Genomic DNA, 23,095 nt, shown 5'->3' with positions numbered 1-23,095 from the left:
TCATTAAACTAATATAGTTTAAAATTCAAGTTTAATTTATGTTTTCAAATAGGAGAAGGTTTTGCAATTTCTCACCTGGACCCTATCAAAGTGATTTGTTAATTTTTGTTTGGCTGCTTATAAGTTTTCATCTCCAGTAAATCATTATCCTAAAGTTGTTCGCATTATGTGAAGATATTGTATCATTCTAATATTATTGTTGGTTGACTGCAAGAACTTGGCTTCCATTGTGATAAAATTCAAGGTGAATGTCGTGCTAAATTTGCATTCCACCTAGATTTTTTTTCTTGGGTCAAGCGTGATAGTTATCTACCACAACGTAGCTAGGGCCTGAAGGTGTTAGTTCTGTCTATCAAAACACTATAACTTCTAATAGTTAAATAGCTTTTTGTTAGAGTTTCTATATTATGTTTAGAAGGAGCTTAAATTTAGAGAAATAGATCAAGACTTTCTCTGGATATTATTTAATCATTTGTGCTTGGTGAATGCATTTTATGCCTAGCCTAAAATTAAAATGGAATTTATCCTTGGCTTAGACTGTGCAAGTTTTCCTTTTTCACATACATGCCAAAATGATTTTTTTTCATTAATTGTAATTTTAATTCTATGAACCTCCTCTTCTTTTCCCTTCAAGATCTCGTGTCTTATTGTCTTGATGTTTCTAAATAGTGGGCATATTCTTATGTATATTTCCTATGTTTGTGGTAGCAGTAACACTATAAACAGAAAAATTGTCATTGATTTTGGAGCCGTAGTTTTATTTTAGACTTGCAGAACCTCTTCATCTAGAAGTAGAACATCCCTTATCCAAACTTGGTAGAAAGTGTACGTTTCATTTTACACGTGTTCTGGAAGGTTACTTTTCAAACAATTTTATCTCAAGTTGCACTTTGCTTAATGGATAGAATGCACTATGAACCTTTTAAATTGGTAGTTTCATGAATCTTGATTTTGTTTTAAGATAGGATAACAATTCAGTGGATGTCTTGTTTGAGATTAAAATGGTGGGTATATGTTTAATCTAGTTCTGTACGTATTGCCTACCAGCTTTCTTCAACACACTGAAAAAGTTTTTTAAATGGCATTCTCTACTTTTTGTTTTCTACATGTTTTGATTTTTTTGTTTTTGGTGAATTGTTGTGAAAGTAGATTCCTCCCATTATATTGAAAGAAAGTAATTTGATTACAATGACTTCCTGTAATTTGGCTAAGATCATGATGCGAATGCCTTGAGTGATGTCTTGCAGTCTTTTGATCTGATCAGGAGAAAATAGATTTCATTGAAGTTTATAAAATAAGCATATGTTTGCATGTTATTCATTGCCAGTCTTTTCATCAAAGTGATGCATGCATCATGTCTTCGCTCTTGCTTGCTGTTGAAATGCATCCTCAACCAGGCCTCCTTTTGAATCTCTTCTCAAACCAGCAAGTATCGTCAAAGCCACAAACCTATAGACTCGATTCACTATGTTGTTGATCACTCTTCTACCACATTCAAATTTGTTGAGTGATTTGTATTTTGTTTAGTAGATGTATTCATGTTTTAAGCTATAGACAATGAATAAAAAATATGCAAGTATTTGGCAGAAAATTAATATTACCAAGCATTTATCTTTTCCAGACCCAGAAGTTTGGGCCTGACAATAAGCATATTTTCATGGAAATCAAATTAAGTAGGGTTTCATATTTTACAAATGTTTAAATCTATTTTACATAAATTCCTGATCTAATAAAGCTGCTCTTGTTGGCAGATACAGAATAGTTTGGAATCACCTAGTAGCGTATTCAAAATGTCAAGCATGCAACGGGATCAACTATACCATTTGGAAACAACTTGTGGTTCTCTTCTATACGAGTTGCAGGTAAAATTGTTTTATATGAGATTCTTTCTTTTTGTTGACAAAATGGATAAATTGTGTGCTTATTTTAGTTGAATTCATGCTGATTTTCCCACTGGGGAATTGTATCTTAAAGTTTGTTCGCCTTGCTGAATTTCTTTTAACTTTTTGAGTCTATTTCCTTTCAGCCGAAATATGTTTCTGATAAAAGAATTTGCAGATTTACACGGGTTTTTTTTTGGGTATAATGATATCTATGATGATGATAACATAATGAAGCTTATGAATCATAATGTTTTAATAGCCTGAAAGAGATTTGGGTGAGATATTAACTAGCAGTTAGTTGATTTTAGTTGATATGGGATGAAATAGGGGAACCGAATGATGAAAGAGATAAAATGTTGCTTCAGCTCGAACAAGAGTGTTTGGAGGTATACACACACAAAGTGGATCAAGCGAACCGATTGAGGGCTCAGCTTCATCAGATGATAGCAAATTATGAATCAGAGCTTGCTTCCATAATTTTAGCACTTGGAGATCGCCCTCTGCTCAAGCAAGTTCAGTAATAACTCACTGTAAGATTCAATAAAATGTTTCTTACTTAATTATTATAGATAAACAATCTCCTAAACGCATTATGAGAGACTCTTCAGACCACTCTAGATTAATGGAATTTATGAGTCTTTGTATCATTACCTTTTATGTCGAAATTTTGAAGCAGAACATGTGCACACACTTTGATTATGTAGGGAGAAAGAAAGCCAGGCAGCTTGAAGGAACAACTCTAAGCTATTACTCCACACTTAGAAGAAATGCGACGGAGAAAGGAAGACCAGATTAAGCAGATTGTGGATGTTAAGACAAAAATTCAAAGGATTTCAAATGAAATTACTAGATATATGCAGCTCAATCCTTCTGCTGTTAGTGTAGACTATAGCGATTTATCTATAAGAAAGCTTGAAGAATACCAGAGTCAAATCCAAGCACTTCAAGAGGAGAAGGTAAGGATTTTATGACTGATTCATTTCATATTTTGCTCAAACATCTAGGCTTTGTTATGTTATGTCGGCGATTTTAAGGGATTTAGACTTTCTTTAGTCCAATGGCCAATCTGCAATATAGAATTATTGTTTGCAAGTATTGGGTAATATTATTACTCGTGAGATCAATTGTAATCATTGCAGTTCAATCACTTTTTCCTGCTATTAATTCACAGTTCCCTACTTTTCAATGACATGTTGCTTTAATCTTAATGCTTTGTTCACTCTCCCATCTTACTAAATGTTTGAAGTCTTGTTTTATATGTAGAGATCCTTTTAAAATATTTATTCTCTAGATTGCATATAAAATTCTAATATGTGACCCCAGTTATTCTAATCTGATTCTGGCTTGAAAACATATTATGAGGTAGTTGTCATTGATGTCTATTTTTCATTTATGAGGGGCTTTTAATGCTTTCTTCACTCTCCCATCTTATTGAATGTTTGAAGTCTTGTTTTATATGTAGAGATCCTTTTAAAATATTTATTCTCTAGATTGCATATAAAGTTCTAATATGTGACCCCAGTTATTCTTATCTGATTCTGGCTTGAAAACATATTATGAGGTAGTTGTCATTGATGTCTATTTTTCATTTATGAGGGGCTTCTTTTCAGACGCTAGATTGATTGTTTTTCATTTATTTTTTGCTAACATTTGATGAATTTTGATGGCCAGTAACATAAGATGTGTCAAAATACCATTTCTTAAACTGTATATGTCAACCTACTTGTGCTTTGTCTTAATTTACCATAAACTTCCTCTTGATTACCACATCATTTCATTTAATGTGTCCTGACACCTTTATTACATTCATTGTCTCTGTTCCACATTTCCTTGTTCTCACTCTCTGTTGTTTTTACCCCAAAATAATCACTTGTTCAAAGTAATTGAGTATTGTAATACCCTTAATGAATTATGCTCGGTCCTTGCAATAGATTTCTCATACACTGTGAAAGAAGTGCATCCAAGCTTGGATGAGTCAGAACAGGCAAAGAGCATTAGTGATGATACTATTGAAAGACTAGCAATGACAATTCATAGATTGCGAGAAGAACAAAGAAATAGAATGCAAAAGGTGGGTTCTTTTATAGGGCATTTGTTTTAATTGCACAACTTATTTTATTTTGTTGTATTGTTTTGTGCAAGTTGTGTGTTTTGTGATCTGTGTCAGTGCTAAAACTCTTCTACTACAGATGTTTACAACTTCAAGATTTGGCTACTACTATGCTTGAACTCTAGAATTTAATGGACACACCTGTTGAAGAGCAACTGATGTTCCAGAGTGTTACTTGTAATATTGTAGCTTCAGAGCATGGAATTTTCTCTCCCAATTCTTTGTCAGAGGAATTCATTGAAAATGTATGTAGGTTGACCTATATCCAATCTGATGTTTGCATATATTGGTTTCATTCATGTGCATGTAAGCTCACTTTTTCTTTTTGTATATGTAATATGATTATGATTCTACAGGTTGAAGCAGAGGTTGCAAGGCTAGAGGAGCTGAAAGGAAGCAAGATGAAGGAACTTGTTCTAAAGAAGCGAATAGAGTTGGAAGAAATTTGTAGAAGAACTCATCTTTTTTCAGAAAGTAATATTGCTATGGATGAAGCAATTGCCTCCTTGGATTCTGGTAAATTTTTGGTAGTGCTTGTTTTGCTTCTTATGTTAGAATATAACCAAAGATATCTATTTTCACTCAGACAACTGATGTGATTTTGGTTTCATCTCTTAATGTTTTCAGGGTTGGTTGATCCATTAGTACTTCTTGAAACTGTTGAAGAACAGATTGCTTTGACTAAAGAAGAGGCATTTAGCAAGAAGGAAATCCTTGAGAAAGTTGAAAAATGGATATTTGCATGTGAAGAGGAGGTTTGGCTGGAGGATTATAACAAGGTATATAATATAACAAATAGTCAATTCTATATTTACAATAGTACGATGCTTTTATCTAATGCTATGCATGAATCCAACAGGGATATGATACATGCATGTATTATTGTTGGATTTTTATTAATGTATGAACCTTTGCAGGCATTCAAGGCAAACATCATTTGTTCCAACAAGCATCAATCTGAACCAGAAAAGTTTTACAATGGGCATCTACTTGAGAGTGAAACATATATTGGAGGCCATGTTGAATGTCTTGAAAGTGGTGTCTTCCGCTCTGATCTTCCTACAACATTTTGTCTTGAACCTTCAACTTATCAGGTGCCTTTCTAGTCAAAATTTCTTTTGAAAGAATATATTTTGTAGGAATTTTTCATTGAGTACTATGTTATCAAATTCTTCATTGGCAAGCCCAAAGTTTGGTCCCATTCTTGCAAAAGTCTGGTCCTTATCATATTCTTGCTAAAGTCTTTCCAAATTCTGTTAAACGAACCCAACACAAATTTTGTAGATAATGCTTTGTCATATAAGACTTAGATCTGCAATGTGTTTGTAACATCTGGCTCTGAATTTGCTGGTTCTTTGGTGTCTACTGATTGGTGTAGGTATTGTTAAACGAGCATTGTGGAAGCAAGTACAGTATTTTAGGGACTATACATCTTGAATAACAACCATTGTTGGGGCAAAGCGTGCTTTGAGTATTGTAAGCAATGCGCTTTACTACTTGGCTGCAGGGAATGCTGATTGGGGTGTTAGTTATTTCTTCAATATAGGAAATGTTAACAATAACCGTGCTAGGATCTGTACAATGCTGGAGCTAGAAAGTTCATAGTAGCAGGGTTGTCGATCTTGGGATGTTCACCTTAAAATAGAGCATTTCTTGCTATGGCAGGGAGGCCATGCAATGTAAGAATAAATGATGCATCACTCTACTTCAACAGAAACCGGGCACCTGCTCTCTCCAACTTGGAGAGCTCACTGCCAGGATCAACTATTGTTTACTCAGACATCTATGACATTGCAGTGGATGTTGTTGCTTATCTATGACATCTATACAAGTTTTTCACCATATAGCTTTGATGAACCAAAAGATTCATCACTAGAACCTTGTAGTTCTGATTTTGATTGTGGATGTTCTCAAGAAAATCAGAATTATGCTTCTTACTAGAGTAATTCCTTCCAGACTTTGAAATTTCATATCAAACCAAACATTGAACTAATTAAAAATCCAACCTTGCTGATTGTGTGAATGTGTTCCATAAAGATAGAGGTTTCACACATCACATATCCTTTTGTTATTCATTAATTACAAGATCAATAAACAAGTTAACTAAAATTTCTACATTTCATGTTATATCCATTTGCAGCATGTGCCTCATGGCTATGTTTTTGTGATGGGCGATAACCGGAACAACAACTGTGACTCTCATGTTTGGTAAGTAGAGTGGAAGCTTAAGTTTCTAATAGATTGTGTGCCACCTATATTTATATATCTGACTTTTAAATGGATTGACTCTGATTTTTCTTATTTTAAAATAGGGGATCTCTTCCTGTCAAGAACATTCTAGGAAGATATGTAATGTGTTATTTGCGACCGTCACAATTGGGATCTGACATATACAGACATCATTAGATTTTTAAAGGCATGAGATTTTCCAAGATGTTACTAGACAATAGCTTTTATGACAAAATGAATTTCTTTTTGTGGAGAAAATCCTAGTAGTAGTCATGCATCATATGCAACCTTCAAATATTGGCAGGGACCCTGGTGGACAGAAAACTAGTGGTTGTGAGTATGTGTCATTGGAGTATCAATTCCTGACTGGGGTAAAGCTTCTTAGGAAAATGTTTTCTATAGTAAAATGGGCAACTGCAGACTCTATAGACTCACTTCTCAGTCACATAATTTGGTGGTTGCAATTTCCTTATGTTTTTTATTATGAGATACTACTTGAATTCTTCACAATTCAATGAATATAGAAATAGTTTCTTGTATTAAAGTAATATTTGAATGATTCTTAATTCCAAATGCATATACAGTATGGTTCAGATCAAAATAATTATGATTGCATAACAATCAAGATGATATATATTTTCTATTTCTGATATACAATAAATTACATGCAATGACTGAGGAAATTTTCAGTACCTTATACTGTTCGTTGTGTCTGATATACAAGTAAGAATTTGCAAATATGTAGGCCATCTCTGATATAACTTTATATTTATGCTCTAAATATTGTGATAAGTTGTCTGATATGACATTATAAATATACTCAAAGATGATGTCATTTTTGATGGTAGACTTTATATGCCTACACTGAATGGGTGCCAAAGGCAATATGCTCTCTTACAGAGTGATCATTGTGAGATACAAAATATAATAAGTAGACTTGGTGAGCTGACTTAATGAGTCAACTTGTTGAGGTGACTGAGTGGGGGTGACTTGGTGAGCTGACCTGGAGAGTTGGCCTAGGGGGCAGACTTGGTGAGCGAACTTAGAGAGTCGACTTGGTGAGCGTACTTCAATTGTCAGCTTGGTGAGCTGACTTGGGGAGCCAACCTGGTGATCTAACATGGTGAGTGGGCTTAAAGTGGCAACTTGGTGGGGCAAGTTGGCGAGCCAACTTAGCGAGGCCACTTAGAGACGCGACATGGCGAGCTGACTTGGTGAGCAAGCTCGATGAGCGGACCTAAAGACTGACCTTGATGAAGCACTTTGGTGGGGTGACTTGATGACCAAACTCAAAGAGTCAACTTGGCAAGCATACTTGAATAGTCAACTTCGTGGCACAAGTTGGTGAGCCGACTTAGTGAGTCCACTTGGTGAGGCGAGAGGTGAGTCAACTTGGTGCGGCAATTTGGCGAGCTGACTTGGTGAGTGGACTTAAAGACTAACCTTGATGAGGTGCTTTGGTGGGGTGACTTGATGAGCGAACTTAAAGAGTCAACTTTGTGAGCCTACTCGAACAATTGACTTGGTGACATGACTTGGTGGGCTGGCTTGGCGAGCCGACATGGCGTGCATACTTGAATAGTAGACTTGGTGAGCTGACTTAATGAGTCAACTCGTTGAGGTGACTGGGTGGGGGTGACTTGGTGAGCTGACTTGGAGAGTTGGCCTAGGGGGGAAACTTGGTGAGCGAACTTAGAGAGTTGACTTGGTGAGCATACTTCAATTGTTAGCTTGGCAAGCTGACTTGGGGAGTCAGCCTGGCGATCTAACATGGTGAGTGGGCTTAAAGTGGCAACTTGGTGGGGCAAGTTGGTGAGTCGACTTAGCAAGGCCACTTAGAGACATGACATGGTGAACTGACTTGGTGAGCAAGCTCGATGAGTGGACCTAAAGATTGACCTTGATGAGGCACTTTGGTGGGGTGACTTGATGACTAAACTCAAAGAGTCAACTTGGTGAGCATACTTGCACTAGTGCATTTGGGTTCATTTTTTGACCTTCATCGATCAAATTTTTGACCCAATTTTCAACCAAATTTGACCAACCCATTGGTCAAAATTTATCTGGTCAAAATTTTGACCAACTCACTGGTACATGATTTGTCTCAATCATATAACTAATTATATATTTTTCATATTAGTTACTGTCAATTTTTTTCAGGCATTCTATAAAACAGTTCACATGCCTTGCGTATGATATGACATTTTACATGCATCCTGCACTCTCTCTCATCTGGCTAATGATGGATTACATAGAGTGATCTGAAACCATGATGCTAAAAAACACACAATCAAATCCAAAATGAACTTTCACTACAAATGGATTGTGGAAATCTGATATTGGTAAAATTGCATGCATGTTTACCAGAACAATCACAACTTAAACATATATTTGTCCTAGTAGACATGCATGCAAAATTAACAATATCAAATTTCCACAATCCATTTGTAATGCAAGTTCGTTTTGGATTTGATTGTGTTTGTTTTTTAGCATCATGGTTTCAGATTACTCTCTGTAATCCATCAGCAGCCGGATGAGAGAGTGCAGGATGCATGCAAAATGTCATATCATATGCAAGGCATGTGACTGTTTTATAGAATGCCTAAAAAAAATTTTACACCTACCTGTTGGTAGAAATTTCTACCTTCATTAGTCAAAATTTCTACCTTCATTGGTTAAAATTTTTGACCTTCATTGTTCGAAATTTCTACCTTCATTGGTCAATTTTTTTGACCTTCATTGGTCAAAATTTCTACCTTTATTGGTCAAAATTTTTGGCCTTCATTGGTCAAAATTTCTACCTTTATTGGTCGAATTTTTTCCTTCTTTGGTTGAAATTTCTACCTTTATTGGTCGAAATTTTCTACCTTCATTGGTCAAAATTTTGACCAATTCATGGCAGAACTTGCACCATGGCTATGGAGGTTTTTCGACCAACGTATTGGTCAAAATTTTGACCAACCAGAAGGATGGTCAAAATTTTGATCAAAAAAATTCTGACTAATGGGTTGGTCGAAGTTGGTCGAAGTTTGGTCAAAAATTGGGTCAAAATTTTGACCAATAATGGTCGAAAAATGGTCTCAAATGTACTAGTGAACTCTTTTGAGAACAACAGATTTCTAGGTTACAAAATAATTACTTTGAGCACACCAAACCCTTTAAAGTAGTAAAAAAACTAAGTATTGAATTGAAAAATAATCTCTACTATCACTTCCAACATAGAAAAAACTAAATCTAATCCATACACATTCAAGAACACAAAAAACACTAAACTTATAGTAAATGTTGTTGCATAGGTCGGACATTAGCAAATCCACTTTCTCCAACCCTTGGAACAGGTGGGATTTCATCTTATATAGAATTTTCATGAATGATCCCAACTAATTTAAGTGGTTGAAGATATCTCATGAAAATTTTTCTCAATTTTCAAGAAAATAATTGCACAAAGTTATCAATGACAACTTTTGCAAGAATTGAGTAATTTTTTCAATTTTGCATATCTACTTCTCAAAATTTTTGTAGTTGTTACCAAACTATTAAAAAGGCCTTAGATAGGTATAGAACACCTAATAAGGTTCTCCAAACACCTACTTTACCTATTTAGCCCTCAAAACCCAAAAATGCTCTATTAAGCCAAATGAGCAATTTTTGAGCAACTAGGGCAACATTACCATTTTGGGCTCTTGCAACCTATCTACCCACACTCTAGGACCAAGTTGGTCCTCTTATCGATCTAGTGATATGACTAGCATCACTACAAGACAAAACATCAAAGAATCCCTAAGTGTCTACCATTAGCCTACACAGGTGCTCCTACACCAACCATGCTCTAGGAGCTTGCTTCAATCCATACAAATCTCTGTGAAGTTTAGACACTAGTACATTTGGGTTTCATTTTTGACCTAAATTTTTGATAGCAAACCAATTTTGCTTGTCAATTTTTTTTTTTTTTAAATAAGATCCTTTTAATGTCAAAATTTTGACATCAATTAAGTTTATCGTTGAAATTTCAATGTTGTCGGGGATATAAACAAAAACAAAAGTGAAACTTCATTTATTCACGCAAAAAAGTGTAGGTAACAGCCTTCAGAGACATGACAAAGGGTCATTCAAGGTAAGATTTTTTAGTGATTTGATCTTTCATAATGGAACTATTTTATTTTGGAGCCATAGCTTGCATATACGACATTGTAAGCTTCAACTTGGTGTATCAATAAAAGAAAATTCAAATGGTGAAACTTGTATTGAATAAATAACTAGCACAATCAAGAATGTCTCCCATGCCCTACAATATTTAACAAAAATTAACTTTTCAGATATCTTTGAGCATGAATCAACACATTCACTTTCTTAGAATGTTTTGGGTTCACTGATTATTAAATTTCTCTCATAGCCCATCCATATTTAGTGGTTTCCATAGACCCTCTATACAAATGTTTGGAACTTTGTAAACAAGATTCAATATTTTAGGCTCAAATTAGGGTGATAAATAGGGACCATTAAGGGGTTGACCAATACCTTAGTTAACTTTATCTCTATTAATATCCTTCTTTGAACCTTGGAATAACCTATGCTCTTGTTAATTCAAGGGCATTGGTGGCCAACCTAAGTGAATGGCCTAGCTAGCAAGAAAAGAATTTTTTAGCAGATGTTGGTTAAATTCTTTGTGCCAATGGTCCCATAATATTTATGGCTCTCTTCTTATCTGTACACACTTTTCTTTTAGGTAAATATTTTGAATCACCTATATTTATGGAAGTAAAATTTAGAGTGAAATGTTAAAAAAGGATGGAATGATTAAGCACTAGCTACATATTTCCAACATGCCCCTATTCACCCACAATATTAATTCTAATTCCTAAGATTTTGTTTCTCCCACTTTTTAGGAGAATATTTGACATTATACCTTATGAGTGAAAAATAAGTGGCAAGGAGTTGCATGGGACCACGAGGAAAAGGAGGTATCATAGAAGTTATGCACAAGACCTTGAAGCTTCATCTAGGATCAGCTGAGTCAACCAATTCCCTCTTTTTTTAGTGCTTAAATAACAATATTGAATCATCCCTACACCTCAAACTTTGTGAGACCTTTCTTAGTTATGATGTGAAGCTCTTCTAGCTAAGCTGTCAGTCATTATATGGGTTTGGTTACATGTGTAGGGATATGGTATGGTGGTTAACTTATGGTTTTGTCCTATGTTTGAAGACTTGGTCATGGTTGTACAAATATTTATAAAGATTCTAGCCATGTAAACAAAATTAATCATAGTATGCACTAAATAAACAAGTTCAACCACAAAATAGTACTGAAGGATGATAGTCTAATGCTATGAGCCAAAAAATTAAAATGGTTTATAAAGTTATATCTTCTAGTAAATATAAGATAATAGATAATAGGATAATAATAATAAAATTATTCACAGTAATGCTTCATCTCCATCTACAAAAATAGCTAATCCTCATAGCTTTACCAACTAATAAAGAAATTGTGGCTAGTTATGATTAGTATCACTCCCTTCCTCACAAGATACAAGACATGCTTTCATTCACACAATTTTTTGGGTATCAAATCAAATGTAAAAATTAAACATAATTATAAATATAGAAATGAATCATTGGGAGAAATGAATAATTAATTATGCAAGAACAAGGAAAGGAAAGGGGTCACCTATTTGCAAATTGTGAACTACAACTCTTCAAAATCAATGTAAAAATTAAGCATCATGTGGTATCCCTAAAGAAGAAAAAGAACCTCAAGAGGAGGCATATAGTACACAATTGAGACTTCATGTTGATAAAAAAAAGGATCAAATTACAATCATGGCCTAGCCCATTATAGTTGTTGAAAACATGTAACTAAGGTATGACATTTATTCTAATTTTTGTAAAAACAAATTTTGATCATGAGGTGGCATCTGTCTCACATGAACTCAATAACATGGTTGAGTCTTCCTATGTTCGTACTCAATTTTATAGTGGTGCACATGAGATATATATTGTGTACTCGAGGCATAAAGGTCATGATTTTTTCATCATATTGTCAAAGATGTTAAAAGGACACAAGATATGTGTATGTGTAGGCACAAAAAGATGAAAAGGCCAAACTAGTTATTGCCCAAGGAAGACAACACTTGCAAGAGATCAAGGAAAGATGCAATAACCTAGACAATACATTTAGACATATTTGTGAGGATTTGGAGAGTTAACTTGTCAAAATATATAAACCTAAATGGATTTTTATAGGTTGTAAACTTTACATTCACAATGTTAGATCCCTACATTTGACATTTTAATTAACATGTTCCATTGGTAGGTGTAATTATTGTGCTATCTTAACATAATTAGTTTGAGATTTTATCGGCAAGTGATAATTTTTACGTAGGTTGTTTGAAGCCCCTGACTAGTCTTGGTTGTTTCCCTACACACATGATTATTCTATCTACTCATATTGGTCACAATAGTCTAGATCTCTAGCCACCTCAATTTTGTAGTGTGAATTTTTTGTGCATAATGGAACTGTTTATTTTTTGGAGCCATATCTTGCATATACAACATTGTAAGAGTTCCAATTTTACATGTTTTCATTTCTAGTTGTTATATAAGTAATCTATCATTATAACTAATGGGTTTTGCAATTCATCCTTTCATAAGAATTTTGACTATAGGGAACTATAAGTCTTTACAAGCTAGCATCTTAAAACATCTTAGTGACTTCATCTCTTGCACTATCTCTACTTACTTTCCCTTGAACTAGGTACTCCAAAAAGGTGGGTGTTCTAAAAATAAAAATTAAAACATTCATCTCCATCCTATATTAGCCCTTCTACACAACAAAAATTAGGGTTTTCTACCATGGGGATTAGGAAGGAGACTCCATTTCAATTAAAACCCTAATCATAAATTAAGGTAACCAAGAAACACAAAATAGATCAAAAGTACTTCAAGCTTAACCTACATGCATCAAACTAATTAGCACCTTTTCTAGAAATCAAAAATACAACTTTTCATAATATAAGCATGTACCTATTGTAAAACTACAAGGAGGTCATAAAATTGTACTTGTTGTTTGCACATATTTTCCCACCAAAATTGCTTTCTTATTGATTCAAATCTATACATATCAACTCCAACCCTTTCATAGGTTGAAGAATATTCATTTATAGGCTATGTCTCTTGACCTTACATATTCATTCCTACTTGTTTGATCAAAACAAAACTCTGACTATTGACATTCCAAATTTGAAAAAAAGTAGTTGCTCAATAACAAATTTGTTGCATGACAACTTTTTGTCAATTTTTACAACTTTTCCATATTTTTTATCAAATGCCTTCCAAGGTGATAATATTGCATATGTATATGTATATGTATATGTACGTCTATGTATGTATACATATGTATATGTATATGTATTTATATATGTATGTATATGTATATGTGTGTGTGTGTGTGTGTGTGTGTGTGTGTGTGTGTGTATAGATATAGATGTATATAGAGAGAGAGATCATGTGGACTATGGAGATCAGTGGAGATCTAGGATTTCATTATTGTGCCCTTGTGATCACTATATATGTATGTATGTATACATATATACATATGTATATGTATATATATGTCTATATGTATGTATGTATGCATATAAATAGAGAGATCTTGGCACAACAAAAAATAATAAAACTCACTCAACAAGTAGCATGCCCATGGGTATTGTCACAAGCTTTTAAACATAACTATATAATGAGTGATTTGGGACATATATAGGTTAAACTTACATTAATTGTAAACTCTAACACAAAGTTTGCACAAGGTATTACATGCAGTATTGTATGCCTCCAATGTGCAGATGCCTTGGACATAGTTAGGTAGCACTTAACGATTTTATGACATTATATGTTAACTCACAAGGCTCATTCCCTTTCAGAAGCCTCTCACCAAATCACCCAAGATGGATAGAATATCTAGTTGAGCACCTCCTATATTGCTCAATTTTTTGAGCTCATCTCTGACATAATTTCTAATCATGTAGAAGAGCATTATATGTTTCTTCATTTTCAACAATATCTACATTCATTCTAAATATGTACTAAGTGAAATTTGGAAATTTTTTATTTCAATTCTCCGTTGAGGACATAATCATATTGTATTCCTTAATTTTGGATGCACTCAATTCTTCACTAAAGTTATTCTCATTGCCACAATGAATTACCTCTAAACCATGCAAAGGATGTTGAAGTGACTCCCAACATTGAAGTGGTTCCCAAATAATAAAATAATAAAACTCACTTAACCTGTGCTAACTGACAAGCCATAACCTATTGGGTAAAATCATGTTTCAAATTAACTTAAGATTTGGTCTTGCTTTGGATTTCCAACTTACTCCTATTGAACGCCACTCTAGGGTCGTAGAGTGTTGAAAGATATTGGGGAAATTTACTGAAGGGATGAAGATAATGAGTTAAGTGGGAATGAGATGCAATTTAACAAAAATATCTAAATTGGAACTACACAAATGAAATATGTATGAATGAATACTATAAGTAAAACAACACATCACATGAAACCATAATTTGTATGTAATAAAGATTTTATTCTAAGCATACATTATTAATCTCGTTTATGATTAAATCATTAATAAAATAATGACACATCTATCTTAATCACTACACTTAAATTCCTTAAGAGATATAACCAAATACTAACACTAACATAGGAATGGGACTTCAGTAATGCATTTTGAACATTGTGATAGGAAATAGTTTGTGGTAGGAACTCTGTGAAATGGAATGATTTGTGACAGGAGGTAAGAAGAATTGTGGCAAGAGCTTGGTAGTTATGTGAGATGAAGTGAGAATTTGTGACAGGAATTTATTTGGTCTATAACGAGGTTAATGGACTTATGACATATTATGAAATAGTGGAAATCAAGAATGGTGTAACGATGGATAATGTTATAATAATGAATGAATGACTATAATATATTTGGAGTAGAATAAGGAAAGATAAACAATGATGTCCCATGTTTTAATCTTAATGACAAAGGAATAATTCAATTTCTTGCATGCAACAATATTCAAACCAATTAATAATCACACATTCATAATTCAATGAATGAAATTGTACAAAAAAATATAAAACAAACATCTATAACTAAAATGATCTCACCAAGTTTTCCAAGAGGGGGCCCTTCCTCTAGTTCATGTGGTGAGAACTAAATTAACACATGCTACTATAGAGATTCCACGTTTCTAATGCCAAGAGTTCAAAGAGATAGTTTAAACAAAGATTTTTCATATATCACATAGCCATTGTCTTTATGATCTTAACACTTGCTTATATAGGTTCAAAATATCTAACTGACTAATAACTAAGCTATAAAGGTTGATGGACTTCATCCTAAACATAAATGAATCTAGATTATAGTTTTGGTCACTGGCCACAAATATTTGATTACAAAACAACTTGGCCAAAATAACATAAGGTTGTAAATTGATCTGTTCAAACATTCACAACTAATTAACCAAAATAACATAGCAAAACTACAACCTTTGAACTACTTCTCCAACTAGGTGGTTGGTGCTATATCCATTCATGGATCCTTAGTTCCTGTAGCAACATTAATCAAAATATATCATTTTCATATAATTGACAACTTTAAGGAATTATTCTTCCATATTTAAAGAGGTACCAAATATTCTACTTTCCTATAAATAATTTGGAAACAAGGGAGTTTCATGACAAAGAAGTGAGAGATGTAAGTGGTAAAAGGATAATGAAAATAGAGCACTATTAGGACTCACAATTTCACCCCAACTGAGGGATTTGCATCCCCTCATGCAAAACATGTATACAAACCAAGTAGAGTATTGTTTTCTAATTTCTCCCTAGTATCTCTTAAAACAATAGCTACACTGGGTTAACTATTAATGTTGTCATGTAGTATTACCCTAGCCTTGAGTTTTTGAAGCTCTTGCTGAAGCTAAATAAAAGTGTGGAGGAATTCATTGATAGTAACCATAGGAGTTCCTGGTATTTCCATTGTCAATGGAATAGGATTAATAAGAATACTAGAAGTACTTAAAAGTTCCTTTGGGGTGCTTCAGAAATAACCAAATACTATGATGACATGGCCTCATCAGATCTAGGCAAAAGGAACTTTCCTTATTATCTATAGTTTTTCCTAGAACATCTTCCTTCTGAGGTATTTCAACAATGTCCTCCACATCTTTTTTTGGATGGTGTTCACCTTTTTCATAGGCCTTCTAGATATTACTTTGTATAATATCATCTTTCCACACAACACTAGGGTCAAGTTTATCCCTTACATCAGATGTCTATTGAAAAATGTTCTTTGCTTCCCTATCAATATTGTCCTCTTGAAATTTTCCACCTTTATCAAGACTTACTTGTTCTATAGGTTGGAATTTAGGTTCCTTATTGGAATTTAGAGTTGTATATACAAGGATTTCCACTTCCTTGTTTGTTTTTGAATTTTCTATTGCATCAAGAGGGTTACTCTATTCAATAGTATTATCATTTTTAGGGTTGTCCTTTTCATTAGTAGGGTTTGATAAACCTTCTATGAATGACACATTCCTTTGTTTCTTCATGTGTTTGGTTTGTTGTTGGTGTTCTCTACCTATTTTTCCTTTTGTTTCTTATTGGAACTACTAGCTAGGATTTTAACTTCAATGGTTGTGGTAGCTTGGGCATCATTGGCTAATTTTTATAAGAAACTAGAAAATCGTGGAGGGTTTCAACGTACTAAAGAGGAGCTAGGTGTTTTTGTGTTGGAGGGAGTACTTGGGTTTTTTTTGGTGTTTCAAAGAATTTATTAGCAGGGATTTTGTTTAGATTTCTATTTATAGAGGGTTGTTCTTCATCCATAGTTCCAAACTACTTTAGTTGGGGTTGTGGAGTATTAAAACTAGGTTGTACAAATGTATCCCATGAAATGGGGGGTTCCTGAAGTTGAAGACCATGTATAACTAGTAATTTGATCAAACCATGATGTGCCATATAATTCTCATAGCCTTCCCTAAATTGATTACATGCTTGTTTCATGGAATGATATAGGTAATAAGGGAGATTAATGAGATGCCCTAACCTTAGATGAACCATGAGCCACAAATGGTGTGCATGGATGAAATTAAAATGACATTCACATGTAATATACTGATCTATGAAATGGGCTACTGTATCCCATGGAGAAGGAAGATTTTTGCATCAAGATCCTTGTCCTTTAATGATTTCCACATACTCATTGCATTGTAAGAAGTTGGTTCTACCAGTTTTCAATTCTATAACCCTTGTGCTTGCAGTAGAAAAATACAGTTCTCCAATTTGGGGGAAATCGGCTACTACAGCCACTATCTACACTATTACTGAAAATGTAATGCCCCTTATTGTCACATCGGCCTAGACAAATGCTTGAGAAAACTCTTTGCCAATGGCAAGGTCATAACCCTGCAATCTTCAAAAGTAATGATGTCATCCTGCGTGGTGAAAAATTTCATAGGCTTCATTGCTTTCTATTAGCTTGTCCATGGAATCAAGTTCAAACTACTTACATTTTCCACCATGGAAACTGGAGATAGAGTATTTATAGAACACTATGTTTGAACCACACTAGAAAGGTTATGTGAACAGATGAGGAATGGAGTGTTTTTAAAACGATCATTAATGGTAACAGAAAGGAAAATAATGATGAATGGAGATGGGACTTCAAGTTATGTGAAAGGTCATAAATAACAAGTGGTAAGGGTAGAAATAATTAAATGGAAAGGAAACTTAGAGGTATGACACCCCCAACTTTAGCATGAAAACATTCCAATTTTGACAAAACTAGAGATAAGAAAAATAGAAATAGAAAGTACAACTAGAAAGAAGGTAAGAAAAACTCCCTAAAAAGTAGAAGGGTGATCATCTAATGATGTTAGATGCTAACATTGCATGGTTTGAAAGAGCATTCATGACTGATGATGCACAAAATAGAGTACACTAGAGGAGGCAGACGTGGAGAAAAAAAAACAAGGAGCACCAATAGAAAAGTAAGGTAGCAAGCAACATGTGCCTGCAAAAATAATGAAGAGTAGGACTAGGAGCCATTGAAAAAAGGTAGGTGATAGGACTAGAAAGAAGTAAGTAGAAAAGGAGAGAAAAGTGACAAGAAGATAAAGAAGCTCCTATCCTATGAAGGAAAAGGAAGAGCAGATCGAGTTTGGGTTTTTCTTTTGCTCTCTCTCTCTCTCTCTCTCTCTCTCTCTCTCTCTCTCTCTCTCTCTATCTCTCTCTCTATCTCTCTCTCTCTCTCTCTCTCTCTCTCTCTCTACAATAAATTTAATGATCATCATGTCCAAAGGATCCAAAAGGAGCCACTATGAATTCTAAGGTCACAACAAGAAAGAAGGCTTCCTTTGACAAAGGCTTATGATACTATTCTAAATGATGACCATTAGCCTATAGCATATGACATTTAGAGTCCATAATGTAGAATTGAATAGTGCCATTATCACATACATGAGAAATTTCATAGGGACCTAGCGAACGAGTATGAAATTTACCTTTGAAATCCAAAAATTGGGAATTATATAAAAGTGCTCAATCTCTAGGCTAGAAAGAATGTTGAAGAATTTATTTTTCATGTCACTGTGCTTGTTGATTCTAAACAAGTTCAATGTTAAGAAGTGCTTCTTGATGTATGTCATCAAGGGAGTAGAGTTGCATTGTGTGTTCTTTTTTATCATCAAAGAGACTCAATTTGAGTTGAAGAGTCTTAATCTCAAACTCAATAGGAAGGACAACCTTCTTACCATAAAAAATTTCATAAGGGGTCAAAATAGTGGTGGTCTTCCATAAGGTGCAATAGGCCCACATGACTTCAGGAAGCCAAATGGCCATATCACACTTATGAAGTACAACAATTTATTATTAAGAATATTCTCTAGTTCCCAATTAGTGACTTCGACATGTCCATTGGCTTGAAGATGACAAGGTGATGATTTTCTATGGAAAATTTCATATTCTATGATTAATGTAGCAATGAGGTCTAAAGTGAACTAGAGTCCTTGATTAGTATAAATGTCACAAGGAAAAAAAAAGTGAGTGAAGATCTTGGAGTACAAGTATTCAACAACTTTGGCATCTCAAGCATGCTTAAGCACAACCACCTCAACCCATTTTGTAACATAATCTATACAAACAAGAATATATTCGTTATTGTTAGAAGGTGGGTTGATAGGTCTAATGAATTTGAGATGCCATTTTTCAAAAGGTTCAAAAGATAGCTGAGGCTAGAGTGGTATTTCATCGGATCATGTAGGATGACCCATGCACTGGCACTAGTCACAATGTTGAACATAACACTGGCAATCCTTATGGAGAGTAGGCTAGTAATAACCTATAGTAAGAATCTTTTGAGAAGTCCATTGAGTAGAAATATGTCCACCACAAAGTTCAGTATGATAGGCATAGAGAATATCAAAGACATCCTCCTCAAGAAAACATCGAAACATGATGTTATCAATGCCAGTATAGAATAGAAGACCATTGATCCAAGTATATTGTCCACTAAGGCCTACCAACTTACAGTGCTCTCAAGGAGAAAAGTGCAGTGGAAACTTGCACATAACAAAATAGTTAGCAATGTCATCATACCATAGACTTTTGGCAAAAATGTAAAAGTGGTGTTCATGAAGGAATGATTCATCAATAGGAATAGGTTCATTATTAGGCTGTTGTAATGGGGACAAGAAATCTACAACCATATTTTCTTGACTAGGATTGTTAAGTATACTAACATCAAATTCTTGTAATAAAAGCAACCATCTAATAACACTACTAGTTACTATGGGTTTATTCATTACAAATTGAATTGTCGAGTGATCAGTATGAACAAATAATTTATAACTAGTAATGTATTGTCAAAATTTATTAATAGCATAAACAATAGATAAAAACATTTTTTAATTACCGTATAGTTTACCTTAGCACTAGTGAAGTTCTTTCTAATGTATTAAATTGAATAGAAGAGGTTGTCTTCCTTTTTTCCAAGTACTTCTCCCATTGAAAAATTAGAAACATTGGTATGAATCTGGAATGGTAATTTCCAATTAGGGCCTCTAAGAATAGGAGTAATCACAAGCTTGGTCTTAATAGTTTCAAAATCTTCTTGACACTCAAGGGCCCAAGTGAAGAAAAAATCTTTAAATAATAGATAAAACAAAGGAGAAGCAATCTTACTAAAGTTTTGAATAAATCTCCTATAATAACCACCATGACCAAGGAAACTCGGAACATCTTTTTGGGTCAAAGGTATGGGGAGATCCTAGATTATTTGGATCTTTTTGGGATCAACTTGTATACCTTTTTAGGAGATTAAATGGCCTAATATGATTCCCTTAGTCATTAACATATGAAACTTCTCATGACTTAGAGATAGGTTAGTGTCCATACATCTCTTTAATACTTTCTCCAATTTATCTTTAGCTTCATCAAAGGTATTTCCATGAACAGTAAAATCATCCATATAAACTTCTACACAATCATTAACTAGATCAGCAAATATGCTTAATACTATGGATTGGAATGTAGCAGGGCCATTACATAGTCCAAAATGGAGAATTTTGTATGCGAAGGTTCCCCGTGGACAAGTAAAGGTATGTCTTGTCTTGATCTTCGGGGGAAATGCAGACTTGATGGTACTTGTTGAATCCATCCAAGAAAGAGAAGCATCATTTTCCTACGAGAGTATCCAAAACCTGATCAATAAGAGGTAATGGAAAGTGATCCTTCTTAGTAGCCTTATTTAAAGCTTGATAGTCAACACAAATATGCCACTTACCATTTTTATTTTGAACAAAAACCAAAGGAGATACCCACATGCTATCTAAAATTGGATAAATGAAACCAACATTCAAGAGTTTTTGGAGTTCTTCCTTGATTATATTGCACAAGGAAGGATTGAGCCTTTTTAGTGGTTGTTAAACTGGGTAACTTCCTTCTATGTAAATATGATGGGTAAAATAGTCTCGATAAATACCTTCCATGTCTTTATATTCCCATGCAAATGCATCTTTATGTTCTTTAAGTACACTTATGAGATATTTAACCTGAGCTGGTGTTAATTGTGGATTAATATTGAGGGTACAGCTGGGTAGGATCTCCATAGGTTCTAACAATATAGGAGCACTAAGGAGGGATCTTGAGGATGTTTCTAATTTTTTTAAAGATAATAATGGACTATACAAACACTAATATGGTAGAAGCTAATGTAACATGAGAAAGTGTTGAATAGATTTAGGATTGCAAACTAAAGGAAAATTCCCAAAAGGATAATCAAAAATTGCATGAGAAGAGAAAACCATAGTTTCTAGGATATCGATAGACTCAAACACATTCTAAAGAAATTTCATTAGAATGTTGTCATTAATAGGTTCCTCAAGTTTTTTTGCTTGTTCGATGGTAAGGACTGGTGCAAAATATTCTAGATCACTTTCAACCCATACATGATCTTTCGTATCTAACAAGGATTGATTAGGAGGATAGAGTTTCAATTGTTTTATTTGTTCTCCATTAGAAATAACCATGTTACCAAACCAATAATTTATTTAGGCATTAGCAGTAGCTAACCAGGGTCTCCCTAGAATTAAAGGATACCCCACCCAACTTATCTTTTGGTTGCAAAATCATAAAATGGTTGGATAATCCCAACTATCAATGGAAAGAACAACATCTTCTATAACCTCCTCTGGTTTGACTAAGGATTGGTCAACCATTTGAAGCATTGTAGGAGTAGGTCTAAGTCCATCCAGGAATAATTTTAATTTTGTTTCATTTTTCATCATGTTTATAGCAGCACCTAAAGCTACAAGTATATTAGAAATAACAATTGTACCAATACTTAGCTAGATGACAGGACTACTAGGATCTGCATATTTTGGAATGGCGATATTCCCACATTAATTTTACTATTTGTCCAATAACTTGAAAAATATTTGGATCCTCCTTCTTTTTCTATCATCAGGTGCATAACTCACATACCATTTTATTGTACACCAAAATATCCTTAAGAGCATAAAAAAGAGGAACTTTGATGTTAACATTGTATAATTCATTTAAAATTTCAAACTCTGAATGTGTTAGTTCTTTAGGCTTTGGTTTATGAATGAACTAGTTAGGAAAGGGAGGTTTTTTTTCTAACTCTTCTTTAGGTTCATCAGGGACCTCTCTGATAGTAAGTCCTTTAAGAGCCTTCCCAAATCTGAGGTGTACACCATCCAACTCAACTGTGTTGATGGGATAGGATGGAAAGTTAGCCATCTCATTATGATAAAGCCATTAAGGGGGATTATTATTAGGATTTTGATTTGGTTGAGTTTTCATAGATGTGGGTTTAGGTGGTTGTGGTGGATTTGAAGGTGAATTTGAGGAAGATGGATGTATGGGAGGAAGAAATTGTTGGCTTATCATCGGCGATGGAGGAAATGATTATTGTGGAAGATAATGTTGTGTATGATATTGTGGAGGTGGATACAATGGTTGTGGAGATGGATACAAATATTGTGGCCTCCATGCTCGATGCCATGGTTGTGTATTAGGCTGAAACTTTTGGGACCATTGCTAATAAGGTTGGGGTTGTTGCCAACCTCCATACCATGGACCTTGGTTAGAGAATTATTGAGAAGGTCCAAAAAAATGTTCATTGGAGAACACTCTAGGTAAAAACTAGCATCATGGAGCCATATAGTAAAATTTCTCTTTAGTATACTCCATAGGAATCATCCCTTTAGGAAGAGGTCATAGTGTCAAAGTCTTGCTAGCTTCCTCGAGTGATGCTACATGAGTCTAATTATAAGGGTAGTCTTCTAGTCCATGCTT

General features: G+C 34.2%; 1 pseudogene; it reads left to right on the top strand.

The window, feature by feature from the left end:
• Positions 1–1,667: 1,667 nt before the first annotated feature.
• Positions 1,668–22,815, top strand: LOC149561330 (65-kDa microtubule-associated protein 1-like; annotated as a pseudogene).
• Positions 22,816–23,095: the final 280 nt, after the last annotated feature.

Source organism: Cupressus sempervirens, chromosome 4 (genome assembly GCF_028749045.1).
Source record: "Cupressus sempervirens isolate cs-2001-9-10 chromosome 4, ASM2874904v1, whole genome shotgun sequence".
Taxonomy (NCBI): domain Eukaryota; kingdom Viridiplantae; phylum Streptophyta; class Pinopsida; order Cupressales; family Cupressaceae; genus Cupressus; species Cupressus sempervirens.
This window is presented reverse-complemented; position numbering and strand designations above follow the sequence as displayed.